Source organism: Lycium barbarum, chromosome 9, assembly GCF_019175385.1.
Source record: "Lycium barbarum isolate Lr01 chromosome 9, ASM1917538v2, whole genome shotgun sequence".
Lineage (NCBI taxonomy): Eukaryota > Viridiplantae > Streptophyta > Magnoliopsida > Solanales > Solanaceae > Lycium > Lycium barbarum.
In genome coordinates, this window is record NC_083345.1 from 58,558,639 (window position 1) to 58,571,940 (window position 13,302).

The window sequence follows — 13,302 nt, forward strand, 5'->3', positions numbered from 1 at the left end:
TGCTACGAATATAAAGTCTGCATTTTTTTTTATATTGCTTGATTTTGATAATATGGGGTCCACTTTTTTTTTCCCCATGAGTTTGGAGATAGTGAGTTCCATTTTTTTTCTTCCTTTTTTTTTATTGCTCAGTGTTCCATTTTTTTCTTCCTTTTTTTTATTGCGCAGTGTTATTTAGTATGCCCCCCCCCCCCCCCCCTTTTTTTTTTAAGGGACAACGGACGACGAAGCATGGGTCTAAACCCATGCTTTATATAATTTTTTTTTATATATATATATATATATTGCTTGGTGTTGTTTAGTATGGGGCCCACCCTTTTGGACATTATTAGTTTGCACTATTTTTATGCATATAATATATATATATATATATATATATATATATATATATATATATATATATATATATATATATATATATATATATATATATATACTATGTTCAAAACACGATTAATATAACATTATAGTTCGTGCTCCGTATCTAAAACTTTATTATATTAGTGTTTACTATGAATACAAAGTCTGCATTTTTTTTTTTACATTGTTTGTTTTGTTAATATGAGATTCACTTTTTTTTTATATTGCTTGATTTTGTCAATATGGGATACTATGTTCAAAACACGATTAATATAACATTATAGTTTGTGCTCCATATCTAAAACTTTATTATATTAGTGTTTGCTACGAATACAAAGTCTGCACTTTTTTTTTTTACATTGTTTGTTTTTTTAATATGGGATTCACTTTTTTTTTATTTTTATATTTCTTGATTTTATTGATATGGAGTCCACCTTTTTTATTCCCGTGAGTTTGGAGATGGTGGGTTCCACTTTATTTACTTTGTTTTTTAAAATATTGGTTGGTGTTTTTTTTTTTTTTAATATTGATTGGTGATTAATATGGGGACCACACTTTTTTTTTAAATGCTTAATTGGTTGGTGTTTAATATGGGGACCACACTTTTTTTTTAAAGTATTTTAATTATGTTGCTGTACAATAATTTCATTTGCTCCCACTAATGGGTTGATACGCATGTGGCAATAAATCCATCATTATTGATTTAATTATTTGATTTTCTAAGCACTTTTGTATTTTAAGTATGTTGCTGTACAATAATTCAATTTGCTCCCTCTAATGAGTTGATACGTATGTGGCAATGAATCCATTAGGCTATATAGGCCCACAATTCTTTTTCAAAAATTGGAAAACGGATATATATATATAAGTATTTTAAGTATGTTGATATACAATAATTTCATTTGCTCCCACTAATGGGTTGATACGCATGTGGCAATAAATCCATCATTATTGATTTAATTGTTTGATTTTCTAAGCATTTTTGTATTTTAAGTATGTTGTTGTACAATAATTTCATTTGCTCCCTCTAATGGGTTGATACCCATGTGGCCATGAATCCATCATTATTGATTTAATTGTTTGATTTTCTAAGCACTTTTTTTTTAACATTGTTTGTTTTTTTTAATATGGGATTCACTTTTTTTTTTAATATTGCTTGATTTTGTAAGTATGGGATCCATTTTTTTTCCCGTGAGTTTGGATGTGGTGGGTTCCATTTTTTTTCTTTTTTTTTATTACTGTTGGTGTTTAATATGGGGCCCACAATTTTTAAAAAAAATATTAGTAGTTGTTTAAAATATGTGGGCCCACAATTTAAAAAAAAAATTAGTAGTTGTTTAAAATATGTGGGCCCACAATTTGTTTTTTTAAATATTAGTAGTTGTTTAAAATATGTGGGCTCACAATTTTTTTTTGAGCCCACAAACGGACGACGAAAAAGTGCCCAAACCCCCGTTTCTATATAGTAGTAATATATAAGTATTTCAAGTATGTTGTTGTACAATAATTTCATTTGCTCCCACTAATGGGTTGATACGCATGTGGCAATGAATCCATCATTATTGATTTAATTGTTTGATTTTCTAAGCACTTTTTTTTAACATTGCTTGATTTTGTTAATATGGGGTCCACTTTTTTTTCCCGTGAGTTTGGATGTGGTGGGTTCCACTTTTTTTTCTCTCCTTTTTTTTTAATACTGGTTGGTGTTTAATATGGAGGCCAATTTTTTTTTTTTTTTTAAATACTAATTGTTGTTTTTTAATATATATGGGCCCATAATTTTTTAACTTGGAATGACGACCAAAAAGGAGCCAGTTGGACGACGAAAAAGATGCCCAACCGGCTCTTCTAAATAGTTAGAAATTTATCATTGCTTTAATTAACATTAAACATTATTATCAATCTTTAATATTCATAAGTTTCGACAAAATGGAGATTTTGGTTTACGAATATTACTACTCCCTCCGTCCATTTTTACTTGTCTTATATTGACTTGACACACTCCTTAAGGAGCAATAAATAAAATGATAATTTTATTATATCACCCTGAATTATTACTAAGTATTCTAATCTATGTATAATATAAAGTTAGACATAGACAAGGTGATGTGACACCTCTCAATGACCACCATTCATATTTTTTTTTTTTTTATTTTTTTGCATTTTCACTAATTCTTCTCATTTAATATTGAAAAAGTCCAAAATCCATTATTAATAAAGAAACATCCGGTTACATAATTCAAAAGTCGCTATCACTGTATCACATGTTACCAATTACCACCGTCACTAATAGTCCAAAAGTGTCTACAGGCTTATGCTTTACTAATAGTTACAACCGTTTCTTTTCTATCTGTTAGTTAAATCTTTCACATTTTTTAACTTTTAACAATAGTGGGTTATTTTCTCCTCCTCTATAATTGACTGCTTATTTATTGTTGTAACATAACGGTTGAGGCAATAATTATAACTCCTGAGGGCAACTAATTGTAGCATTAAACGACAAAACAAATAGTCATGTTTTCCCAAAATAAAATTTCTCTACCCACTATATAAATTGGCCTTCACGGAGAGTATATTCAGTTCATACCATTGGAACAACAATCTTACTTTCGATTTCTTCATTAATAGTGATTGCTGGCATTATGATGAGGCTTTGGATAAGCCCAACCAATGTCACGGGGAACGTCTTTGTTTATTCACTAAGGGTTGAAATACTCATGTTGGAGCCTGGAGGGTATTGGCTTTACTTTGTTAAAATCAGTATTGGCTTTACTTTGTTAAAATCAAGTTACTTTCAATAATAAATTTAGTGCTAATCCCCTCAATCCAATTAGTCTATGCTCAGGTCAGAGTTCTCAATTATCAAAAGTGACCATAAGATGAATAGTCACCGAGTTTAAGAGAATATTTCTAGCGTTTCACCTTATAATTATCCGATACATGTTTTCTTTTATTTTTCTTCTCTTTGCAATATATGCTACTAGTGAATTTAATCGCGCTTCGCGCGGTATAAAAGATATGAGTAAACTAACGAAATAATAATGTTATAAATTTATAGAAAAGGTAAAAAAAAAAAAAAAACTTGTTACACACATAAAACTGAATTCTCTATAATTGAATTAAGTCACAAATACCAATATGTTCATTATAATTCTTTGTGGAATCTCATAAGAAGATCATAAATTAGCTATCTACATTTCAAGTACACTAAATATATTGATGATATGTTATGGAAAGTGCACAAATTACTGACTCGTCGTCTATAAAGATAGCTTTCTCAAATGCCTTAAAATAGAAGTAGTGTTAAGAATATCTTTTTATATGCAACTCTATGCAAATAGTTACATACAATAACAATAACTGGATGTAGTAAAGCTATCAATGAACATGCAAAAAAACAAAAGAAAATATAGACCCTTTTTTTACCAATAATAAGTAACATGAATCAACTTTCTCAACCAAAGTTCTATTCAATATTATGTTATACATTATCCGACTTAAAATTTGGATAAAAGAAACTTTACCCGTACTTCTTTTTATCTTTTTTTGCTCAATTAAATGTGTCGCAATATATTATTCCACCGTTCGAGGTAAACAATACATAGTCATTCTTTATATATTGTCACTACAAATATTTAAAATTCGGAAGGTAGGCGCAAAAAAAAAAAAAAAACGATCTACATATATATAACTGCATGATACATGCCACAACACATAATAAGATTTAAGAACAACAACGAAAGTAAATTAAAAGAATTACAAACATTACATCAACTTAAATGCATCTAACAAAAGCCACCTGAGATCGTTCCTCATAATCCATTGATCAGTCAATCTCCTTGACCGACCTGCTTAGTCTTAGAACATAATTTTTGCACTTAATAAGCCACTGGTAATGAAATTTACAGTAAATCTATGAGAGATAATAGATTCCTGATTGTCTTTATTAAAGAAGATTTTTTATTTAATTACATATCTATGTAGAATATGTTGAGGAAGTTTTTTGAAGAAATCAATAAAAAGGTACCTCTTCAAGGATTTAATTTTCTTTTAGGATTTATTCTATGCTTTGCTTTTATGCTTTATGATAATTTTGTCCTGCAAAAAAATAAAAAGAAAGTTATGAATCGAGAACCTCTAACTCAAATTTGGAAATTTAAACCACATAGATTTTTAAAAAATAAATTGAAACCAATAAATCAGAGAGGTCAAAATTACTTATTTGGACAAGTCTGACGGAACCGACCCTTTGCAAAATCTGATAAAATAAAAAAACAGATTGTTAGTGTTACTTCACCTCTACATCGAGTATTATATTTGCGTTTCATAATAAACATGTCCACGAATATAGGAAAAATTGTCATCATTTGCAAACCTTAACAATGCTATCTTCTTCTCCTTCTACAACGGAAGAGGAACTTCTAATTAACAGACGTTTCTTCAAGGTGATGGTGTTTGATTTACACTCTGAACTTGTAAGATAAAATAATCGAAAAAGAAGAGAAAATGCAGGCTTGTTACTTGCCTGGACTGGATGCAATACGTAAAAGAAAGTACATATAAAAAAAACGAAGAAGGAAAAGAGTGATTTAAGGAAATGGTATGAATAGCATTAATGATGAGGTTAATCGGAGGGAAAAGGGTATACCAACGAAGGGATTGGAAAGATTGGAAAGGTTTCAGGAAAAGAGATTAATAGTGTTAAGTAGTATAATATAAATAAGGCCATCTTTAATATTCAACAAATTTTAAGGTAAAATATTTTTAAAAATACATAAAGTCTTTTAAAAAATCCTATGAGTGGTGCACCTCATATTTCTTTTGCCTAGCACTATATATAGATTAATTATTAATAAGCCTTTACTCTTTTTTCTCCAAATTAGACTTTATTGGTATTATTATAATTATGGAGTACTTATTGTCTTGTATCTGATTGTAGATAGTTGAAGAGGCTAACCAATAGTAGTAATAACGATGGTTTATAAGCCTTATCCTATGATTTCAGTTAATTTTGAATTAATAAGCCTTTAATTTAAATAAAATTTGAAGGGAGAAGTTGATGAAAAAAATTCAAAAAAAGGAGAAAAAAGATAAATGCCAATGGAGGCCATAGAAAGGTGACACATAGGATTGTCTATGCCTAGCTTTATATTATATATAGATTGGTCAAATTTCCTCCCATGTTAGGTACTTTTGTTTTTGGCGTTTAGCTATGGAGGTGCCGAGGTGGTACTATAATATATGATGTTTCATGTATTAAGTGCAATCTATGTTCCCACTAGAGGTGGGCGTTCGGGCCATCAGATTGAATATGAAATTTTCGGTTTGGATATTCAGTTTTCGGATTGAAGAAATTACAATCCAAATCTAATCCAAATAAGTTCGGATTGGATTGGATATTTTAAGTTCGGTTTGGATATTTCGGATTTTCGGATTTGACTCTTGAGACTTAAGGCAAAGTTATTAGGAACGAAATTCATGTGTTAGTTCCACAAAGGTAAATCTTAATCTTAATTGCTCAGTAAAAAAAGCCATCCAGTTCAAATTAGGATTAACAGATCCAAGTTATGTCCAACATAGTAAATCCACACCAAATAAAAGCATTCTGGAAAAGTGGAAATGAATAAAATAAAATCTAAGTAGTCATCCAGAAAAATAACAAAGAACTATGCCATGGGTGACACTAACATGAGACTTTTGAGACTGGAGAAGTAAGAAAGCCCTATATTATATTTGATTTAGTAGAGAATTGTATATTGGACTTAATATTTTAATGGGTAGGGCCTTAGGTACTAATCTATTGGACCTTTAGAAACTAGACTTATTAGTATTGGACACATATGATATAGGTAGGGCTAGATATACGGTATAAAAAATTCGGATTTTCGGATATCCAAAAATCCATAGTACTAAATCCATATCCAATCCGAAATTCATAAATTTTAAAAATAAAATTCGAAGTCCAATCCGTAATCCAAATATCCAAACCAAATATTTAAAAAAATTCGGATTTCAGTTTGGATTTCGGGTTGGCCCAAACTGTGCCCACCCCTAGTTCCCACCCTATAAGAGATTAGCTTGGTTATGTTTCGAAACGGTCTTACTTTCGAAAGACTAAATGGATAAAGATGGCTTTTCTTACTTTAAAAGATAAATTAACTTATCATTTTTTACGACTTACTTAATTTGTTGTTTGTATTTATTTTGTTATTTTTCAGATTTTGGTTCGATGGATTTACTACAAACTAATCAAGCGTTTAGCCAAACTTGAATGACAACAAAATGGTGTATAACCTCTGTGTCACGACCCAGCTGGGGGCCACGACAGGTATCCGGAGCAATTACCGAGCACCGCTTACTCTACTGCTTGTCTTGCTCGTTTATTTCTCTTTTATCAATTTTACATACCAATTGTAGGAAAATCATATTTAATTAAAACATAAATACTTTATATACATTTGCCTCTTGGCCATCAAAATAATATACATACATATGAAAACATCTTGTGAGACCATCTAACCCACACTGCGTATCTACGAGCCTCTACTAACATAATGAATACATAGACGGAACAAGACTCCGTCATGCCCAAAATATGCATATATGAATGTACATCAAAAGAATAGCCATAAGCATCTCCGAACAATGGAGTGCTATCTATCAGCTGACAGCTACTGAGGACCTGGGCCAAGCTCTCCTCCCTGTCTACCTGTGGGCATGAACACAACGTCCGAAGAAAGGACGTCAGTACGAATATTGTATCGAGTATGAGAGACATACATAATGAAAGGAACATCAATAATATGAGGATAACATCAACATGAGACATCTGGATCTGACTGATAATCATAAATGAAGTAATACATGCTGTCTTACTCATACTCATCATCATAACATGTATGCATCATATGCAAGCTGCCCGTCCATGTCAGAACGGTGTGATAATCAATAATATTATCCCGCGTCCAGGCCTCCCGCGTTCGGGGTACCATCTCATGCCGCCCACTAGTGGTGTCTGCCCTCGCCCGTAGGTCGTGGTGTATCCGTATCGCCGCCCACCGAAGCGGTGTCTGCCCGACCAACTAGGCCCGGTGTGAATGCAATCATGACATGCTTATGAAAATGCTCATAGTAATATGCTTATCATAAAATACTTATCTTATCATAATGCGTATATAAGATTCATGATCAACTTTACTTTATCGGGGTGACGTAAGGTTGTGATCCCCCGATTACATTATGGAACCATCATGGACATTCTGCCTCACCTTGAAAGGACTAGTACATAAGGTGAGTGTAGGCAAGGAATACCATCATCATCATTCTAGTGTCATCATATCGTATAACTTATCTCATATAGACATTCATAGGTATAGGCTTTCAACTTTTTAGAATGTAAGAATTCATGAAAGGAGTAGGGATTCAAGCTAAAAGATTCATGCCATTAGAAAGAAGGACTAGCCTCACATACCTTGGTTGTTTAACTAAGATATCGCTCACTTGTTCTCCGTCGATATCACGTTATTACCTTCATAAGAGAATTCGTATCAACATTAGCAGCTAGCTATAAGAGCGCGTCGCTAATTCTAGGAAAATTCGGACGACGCTTCCTTCGCTAATACCACTTTTCCCACGTTCTATATCAACTCCCAATATTCATAGTATTATTCGTAATATCATAATCGACAATCGTCATTTACGTACATTTGGCAAAATCCACCATTTTCCTCCAATTTTCCCTTATTTCTACTTCTAGCTCATCCTTGCGTTTTCATGCATTTAATGCTTGTTTCATGATATAAACATCATTTATAACATATTTGTACTCACAACCCTTCAATATTCATTGTTTAATTCCACTATCATTCATTTATGTCACTACTCACTCAAAAAATGACCCATTTCTATGTTCTTCTACATTTCAAGTGTCTAAGCTTTCCAATACTTCAAACAACATGGAATAATCATGAAACTTACCTTGGATGATGGTTGAACAATCCTTAAGTGGAAATACTTCAATTAGCCAAAACCCTAGTTCCACCTTCTTTGAAATTTCTTGACTTAGAAGATCCTTTGATGTGTTCTTACACTTATTTTCATGAATTTAGTGGTGATGATCTTGATATTCCCTTTGATTCTTTTGAATTCTTGTGGAGGAAATATTTGAAGAGTTCTAGAATGTTCTTGAGTTGTATGGATGAATAATGAAATGAATTGAAGTCCAAGTCCCTTTTAATAATCACAAAATCTGATCTTTAATGAATTCTTGTCGGGATGAACAGTGGTCGTAAACCACCATATACGGACCGTATTTTGATTTACGGTCCGTCCTCCATGGCCGTATTTAACCATTTCAAAGACAAAGTTTTGGCTGATGGACATGGCAGTTTACGACTGAGGTTTACGGTCCGTAAACCAGTTTACGGGCCGTCCTCCAAGTCGTTTTTAACCATTTTCACAATTTACAGAAAGTTGAGATTTTGGACAAGCTGGAGGACGATTGCACTATACGGTCCGTAAACCACTTTACGGGACGTATAGTGCCATATACGACCACTGGGCTGAAAAATTTTCCGTGACTTTCTTATTTCCAAAAATTCTTAATTAGCCATTCCCGACTTAATAAAACATCATTCACTCAACTTTTCATCATTCCACTCATCATACAAGTACGGAGAAATTTCCGAGGTGTAACATTTTGTTACAAGTTTATAAGGATTGTTGGTTATTTTTTAGTATGTATTTGCCTGACTAAGTTTTCAAAAACATACACTATTTTCAGAGTTTTAAGCTTGCAAGTTACTTGTAACGCCCATGGAAGGAATGGTCTACACCATAGTACTGTTCATGGAAAATGATTTGGGTGATTTCGTTAGGCGAGAAGGATGGATGTTATGGTAGGATGAATCATTCAGACAAACATATGAATATATACCATGATTATGAATTCGTCAACATAACATGTGGCCATATATATATATATATATATGATGTGGCACCCCTATTAGATCATCGTTGATATTTATTTATTTTTGTCAGCTTTTTGACATTTTTCTCTTATATTCCCTCAAATATTTACTGAAAATTAAAAACACTCTATCAATTAGTCTATAATTGTCCACATTCATTAACTGAATTAAAGGAAAATTAATGAATAAAGAATTAGTGGAGAGTAAAAGCAATTATAAGAAGTTACTATCGTTACTAAATCCCGTGACTTAAGTTGATTAGTATATGAATATACTTTCTTCTGATTACAATTTGAGGCTTTTTAGGTTCAATTATGATTATATTGTTAGCAAATGTGACTGAGCAATGCCATATTCTACTATTTGGTCTTGCAGGTTCTAATTCCTCTAAAATTCCCCATTTTTGTGTTCTAACAAGTGTAAGTATTCCATCTTATAGTTGTTGGAAAAGCAGTGTTGATACCCTTTCTACTCCAAGATCTGAAGGCGAAAGTTTGTTCCCTCCAATGTTAAGTCCTTCTCTTTTAATGGATTGAAGAGTGCAACAAGGAATTTTAGACCTAACAGAGGAAGGAGAGGAAAGAAGATGTGTCTAAGCTTTTAAATTCCAGATGAACACTTCTAGGGTTCATTGAAATGTGTTGGAGGATATAATCCTGGAAGGATCTTGACCTCTTATTTGAGTATCAATATATATGTGTTTATGACAAGCATATGCCTTTTTTTATATACCTATTATTTTTATTTGGCATTGCAATTCTTCTGAGTTTTTAATTTTCTTTGTTTTTGTATCAAATTGATGTTCTTAGAAAGAGGCTTGAGGCTAACAAATACGTGTTGTGTTTTTATTCCCCTTTTTTATCGCTCTCCATATTGCTCACTTACATTACAGTATATCTATAATTTTGTTCATTTTAGTCATGTTAGTTTTATATTTTGTACAATTATATCGTAAAATATTATTTTCGTAAGAATAATTACTCTCTGTCTCAATCTATGTGAATGGATTCTGAGTCAAAACACTCAATTTTGACTTTTCAACATAGCTAATGATTTAAAATATTTTAAGTTTGGAAAAATTGTAGGCAAAAAAATAATTATTTGACTTTCCAAACAACAATACTTTTACATTACATAAAATAAGATGAGGGGGTATTTTAGATTAAATGTGTGGACTTCACCATTTTACTTATTTACTTCTTCTTTTTTTGTATTTTCGTTTTTCTTTCATTAAATCTATGATTTTGTATTTGTTGAGAATTATTTTTTATGACCGCGCGAAGCGCGGACAAGTATACTAGTGGTTGAAATCAATCAAATATACTTTAAACATTATGCAACCTCTAACAATTAATTTAAGTTTTCAGCTTAATAATTAATAATAAGGGTAAAACATATATTTAATGGTAAATTATCTCTTGATTTTCCAAATTGGCTAAGTAAAACTAGAAATTTATTTGTAGAATAGAGGACAAGTAAAAATAGACGGGGAGAGTATCAGTTTTTAATAAATGTTTCTCTTGAAAAAAGTATTTCTATTCTTCAATAAAACAATGCAAAAAAAAAAAAAAGTATTTTTCAGAAAAATGGAAGTAAGTCATTTTTCAGAAAAGAAAATTTCGAGAAACAACCTCAGTCATACCATACACACAAATTAATTACGGGTATTTCGAGAATATCTACACCTTTGGAACTTTTGGTAGGCTATATATATTGTATTTTAATGTGATATTCAAATGGATTGGTTAAATTTGCAAACAGATTGCGCAAACAGCTAAACGACTTAAGACGATTGTAGTAGCTGATGAGGTTTACGGACACCTAGCCTTTGGAGAAAATCCATTTATACCAATGGCAGCTTTTAGTTCACTTGTCCCTGTGCTTACTCTGGGCTCTTTTCTAAGAGATGGTTAGTTCCTGGTTGGCGCTTTGGTTGGTTTGTCATTAATGATCCCAATGCCATCTTTGTAAATCCAAAGGTTTGTGCTTTCCTACTTTCTACTCCCTCCGTATCAATTTAAGTGTCTTAATTTAATTTTCTTTTTGATCTATCTCAAAAAATGTGTCTCTTTCTATATTTAGTAGTAATTAATAATTCAAACTTTCTACATGATTTATTTAAGACCATAAGATTAAAGGACATTTTGATATACTCTACATATCTTTAATTTAGGACCACAAGATTCAAAAATCCTTTTTATTTCTTAAACTTCATGCATAGTCCAACTAAGACACTTAAAATTGGGACGACAGAGTATTTAATCCCCCCCCCCCCCCCCTCCCCCTTTTTAGTTATACTCTCTCCGTACATTTTTACTTGTCCATTATACTAAAAATAGATGTCTCTTTTACTTATTCAGTTTGAAGATCAAAAGATAATTTACCCTTTTATATCTATTTTACCCTTATAATTAAGTATTATAATTATTTCTATTTTATTTCCCAACAAATAATAATTTGGAGCGGTATAGTAAAATTTGGAGTGATATAGTAAAATTACCCTTTTATTTAGTGTTTTTAAAGTGGTGTGTCAAGTTAAAGTTAAAAATGGACAAGTAAAGAAAACTTTTATGCTGTGCGAGACACACCACGTTGGCGCCTCGGTTGGTTTGTCATAAATGATCCCAATGACATTTTTGTAAATCCAAAGGTTTGCGCTTTCCTACTTTCTACTCCCTCCGTCTTAAATTATCAGTCGTTTTTTTATTTTACACGTCCCTTAAAAAATATTAATTAGGAAGTATTTGACTAACTTTACCCTTATTTATGTTTAAGTTATAATCTTTCTCCATTAAATGTTTACTCTATTTATGTGTCATCTTCATAAATGACATAATTCTACTAAAGGTAAAATGTGGAAAAAATAATAATTAATTGTGCCTTGAATTTCTAAAATGACAAATAATTTGAGACAACTATTTTTAGTAACCACGACAGATAATTTAAGACGCAGGGAGTACCCCGTTGTTTCAATTTGTTTGTCTTACTTTCCTTTTTAGTCCGTTTAAAAAAGAACGACTTTTTTTTTGGCGATTCTTTAATTACAACTCACACGTGACATGTTTAAGACCGCAAGATTAAAGGACATTTTGATACACTCTACATGTCTTCAATTTAAGATTACAAGATCCAAAAGTCTTATTTACTATTAAACTCGTGTCAAGTTAAACCAGACAAACAAATTGAAACAAAGGGGAGTATTTAATTTCCTTTCTCTTCCTCGGCTTCTTTCTAGTTATACTCTCTCCGTACATTTTTACCTGTGCGTTGTTGTTAGGCCCCGTGTTTTCGCACAGTTGGAAATCGGGAAATAACTACGACTCGGGTGTTAGAAGGGCATAAATTAATTTTTGAGAATATGACTATGTTGGTTGTGTAATCTTTAATGCTAAGACCTCGGGGAAGGCCGAGGATAAATTTGGAATTTCGGGAATTAGTTTCGGGAATTACAAATCGGGACTTTTATGAATTGGGCCAAGAAGGTTGAAAACGAATTGAAGCCCAAGATTAGTAGGGTGGCCGGCCCCTTGCCAAGCCCAAACCCACTAATTTAAAGTCATGTGCTATGCACATGACTAGTATTGGATATATATCAACACAACACTTGGTATTATTCAAGAGAAAAATCATAAAATCAAGAACACTAAGAGAGAGAGGGTTCGGCCGAACCATAGAGAAAAAGAAAAGAAAATTTTCCTAGCTTGTGTTGTGGCTTAAAAATCTTGTTCTTTACATATTTGTGAAGTACTCAAGGCCCTCTTCAACGGGGTATAATTAGTTTGGCACGAGGACGACGTTTTCGACAAGTCGGGGTTTCAAGAAAGGTATGAATTCTTACCCTCTAATGTTATAGAATTGCTATGAATGGGTTAAGGATTGGAAGTAGACGAGAATCCCGTAATTTGGACATAAATGGAAACGTGTGGGTGTGTGTTTGTAGTAGGTTTGGCCGTGAGCCATAGATGGGAAAATT

At 32.0% G+C, this 13,302-nt stretch overlaps 1 long non-coding RNA gene across 2 annotated transcripts; it reads left to right on the forward strand.

Annotated features, from left to right (window-relative positions):
* Positions 1 to 1,257: 1,257 nt before the first annotated feature.
* Positions 1,258 to 10,198, forward strand: LOC132608833 (uncharacterized). 2 transcript variants are annotated; one of them, XR_009570541.1, is made up of 2 exons: positions 1,258 to 3,094; positions 9,143 to 10,198. It is a non-coding gene; the product is annotated as an uncharacterized LOC132608833 (long non-coding RNA). The 2 variants fall into 2 exon arrangements; XR_009570540.1 differs by having other exon boundaries at positions 9,705 to 10,198.
* The last annotated feature ends 3,104 nt before the right edge of the window (positions 10,199 to 13,302 follow it).